This window comes from Pomacea canaliculata, linkage group LG13 (genome assembly GCF_003073045.1).
Source record: "Pomacea canaliculata isolate SZHN2017 linkage group LG13, ASM307304v1, whole genome shotgun sequence".
Taxonomy (NCBI): domain Eukaryota; kingdom Metazoa; phylum Mollusca; class Gastropoda; order Architaenioglossa; family Ampullariidae; genus Pomacea; species Pomacea canaliculata.
This window is the reverse complement of record NC_037602.1, coordinates 12,217,476-12,221,107: the sequence shown is the minus strand read 5'-3', so window position 1 is coordinate 12,221,107 and position 3,632 is coordinate 12,217,476.

Below are 3,632 nucleotides of genomic sequence, written 5' to 3'. Positions count from 1 at the left end.
CAATCGCTTTGTTCTCATATCGTTTTGTTAGTGTTTATATCTACAGTATTTCCTTCTCGTCACAGATGTGATGACGTGTCACTAACATAACTCGATCCTAGTGTGAGTTGATGTAATGATATGATTGGACATTGGTCAGAGCCATCTTGATTGTTGCCACTAATATAGATATAGATATAGATATAGAAATATAGATATATAGCACCAATTCAACTAGCGACACACTGTCACAGACAGTTTGCAGATTTTTCCGGATTTTTTGGATTCCGATTAATTTTTCGATGAGCTCCATGTTAAAGTGTTAAGTGTTCTCATTGTTTCAGTGTTACCTGTTCACATTTTAATCAAAGCCGCATACAATCGATGCTTCCATATCAGCTGCTGAAGCACACACAACTTCATCATGCCGAAAACGAGACGAAAGGCCTGCGATACAACTTTCAAGTTGTTTATATTTCTGTTTTGTAAACCAGTGCGGTGTATCTGAGAATAGAGATATTTTTTTTAATTTAGTGGCTACAACATATATACAGATGCGCTCAACAGACCGGAGTTTAGGGTCATACATTTAGTTGAATGACTTAAAGTCCACACACACACACACAAAATTCCCACTAAAGCTATGTCTAGCTACTGTAGAAACTATTCTCACGAGGCAATGTTCTTGTACAAAAATCTTGCTTCCAGGCAGCTTAGCACCAACTTCCCATTCTCAAGTAGAAGTAGGCCGCGCACGTGTCTTGCGAGTTGACGTCATCCGCTCGGCGCATTATGGGTAGTCAACAATATGGCAGACGACATCGACGAGATACTTTTAGAAGCAACTGCATGTGGCTACGATAGTGATATTATATGAAGCGGAGAGAGAGAGACAAATAAAGAAAAAGATATGTGGGTGAGGGAGTGGGTAGCACATAGGAATCGATCAGGAGCATATTCTTGTCTTTTAAAAGAAGTATCGTTGGAAGATCCACGCAAGTATAGCCGCATTTAGCGTATGTCATCTTCTACATTTAATGAACTTCTTAAATTAATTTTCCCATAGCACGAGCGATTTCCGTGAAGGCATTCTTGGCGTTATATCTGTTCATGTAATCCGAGTGTACAGTGTCGAACAGACACTGATAATTCTCCCAAAGAGAAATCATGAGAACACAGCTCTCCTCGGACCACATCGCCATTGTTTACAATGTGGAGGTAAGAAGGGAGCCAACTGTGTTCAAGCATTCCGATTGGCTACAGCTCTGCAATGGGGGTTGACCTAGCGAGAAAATAGAAACACGTGCTATTTTGTTCACGATTAATTGCCGTAAAAATACAGGTAGAAGGAAAAAGTTAACGCTATATCTGATTTGTTAAAGTTTTAATAAAATTTAATGAATGTGCGCAGCTACACGTGCATATAAACCAGTAAAACTGAGATTAACAGCCATGACTGCATGACTGCGACAGGTTGTGATGTACATGGAATATGTCCTTCACTATAACTCTGTAAAACCTATGACTATACTCTACACATCATTGCGACAGGTTGTGATGTACATGACGCATGCTTCACACAGGCTCTATAAAACCCATGAACATTTTCTGGTGAAACAGTCCCGTGATTTGAGAGAGAGAAGATGCTTTCCCACATTTCTCTCCTCCTGATCCTCATCTGGTGCACAGGTATGTTGAGTAACATCGATCATTAACACACAGGTATGTTGAGTAACATCGATCATTAACACACAGGTATGTTGAGTAACATCGATCATTAACACACAGGTATGTTGAGTAACATCGATCATTAACACACAGGTATGTTGAGTAACATCGATCATTAACACACAGGTATGTTGAGTAACATCGATCATTAACACACAGGTATGTTGAGTAACATCGATCATTAACACACAGGTATGTTGAGTAACAAAGCACTTAGTGTGTTTCCTGTTTCCATGCGATGTTTTTTTGCTGAGATTAGAATGTTATTTTCAAAGGTTATGCCTTCAACGTTAGTTCCTAATTGCGACGTTACCTCCCTTCAGGTGACTTTTGTGAAGATCAGACTGGAAAATATGCATAATAACCGCTTTCTGCAAGCGTGTAGGCACACACTGTTTTATTTGTGATACACGTGGGTATACCTGGATATTAATTGACACACTATATTAAACAAGAATACAACATCTTATTCTCCTTTTAGCCTGTAGAATGGGCGCCTGTGATTGTACTCACTGTCTCGCTCTCATATAGAGGAATGTTGTTATCTGTAAGTTCAACTTAGCAAAGAACGGCTCAAATCTGATAAACCTTAATTATTTAGACGGCTTTTTAACGGCCATGATAGATTTACGGTGGATTAAGTTATTTTTACGTAAATTAGTTTAAATAAACAACACTGGAAAATTTAGAGGCTTTTGTACAGATTGACCATTTTAGACTAAAACACATTTTGCTAATAACTTCCCCACGTAGCACGTGCGGCTGCTCTGGGGAGTCCTCTGGTGGCTGTACTGCGTCTAGAAATGCTTTTCACATTTTACGCTTTCAACATTTGGCGCTTTTAAAACGTTTTCGATTTTAATATTTTGTGCTTGGAACATTATACGCTTTTAACAATTTGACTTAAACTCCATGGCGAAATGATTATTAATTTTTGGTTTTTAAATTTCTAGTCGCACTTTTATTCTCATCGTTATTCTTGTAAAGTTTTGCACAAGGCCTCATCCCCCCCCCTCCCCATTTTTTCTTTTTTTTTATATTTCTTCCAGCGGCCTGTAGAAATGCTTTTAACATTTTACGCTTTCAACATTTGGTGCTTTTAATATTTTCCACTATAAGCATTTTATGCCATTAACATTTTCCACTATTAACATTTTACGCTTTTAGCAATTGAACTTAAATTCCATGGCGAAATAATTATTAATTTTTGGTTTTTAAATTTTTAGTCGCACTTTTATTCTCATCGTTATTCTTTTAAAGTTTTGCACCAGGCCTCATCCCCCCCCCCTCCCAATTTTTCTTTTTTTTTTATATATTTCTTCCAGCGGCCTGTCCCCCGCATGCAATCATTGTCCCCCGCGATACAGGCTGCGCTATCATATTAGTGTGAGCTGTAGTCGTGTGAGCGTATCGGCGGACACTATAGTCAGTATAGTGCTATATAGTACACAGAGACTCGCGGCTTTTCACGCGGCAGGAGGCCACAATTCGGTGAGAGGCGCTAGTGAAAGGCCGGCATGAGTCTACCACTGGCCGCTGATGGCCGACACTTTCAAAACAAAAAATAGACACCAGGCATAAACCAAGTGTTACTCCTTAACATCGATTTCACTTCACGATGTTAATTTTTTTTTCTCACTTTTATTCTTATTTGTATTCTTTTAGTCAAAGTTTTGCACCAGCCTCTCCCCCCCCCCTTTTTTTTTTTTCTCAGAGCGGCCTGTCCCCTGCATGCACGAATTCTCCCCCGCGATATGCATAAAGACACAAACCAAGTATTCCAGTTTATCTATATCTTAAATCTCAAAATGATTCATATATATACACGGGTGTATGTAAAGTCTTGAGTGGTTTACACACAAATACGCAAGAAGTAATCAAGTGTGTGCTAAGGCAATACGGAGGTACAGGGAGCTAGGAAACAT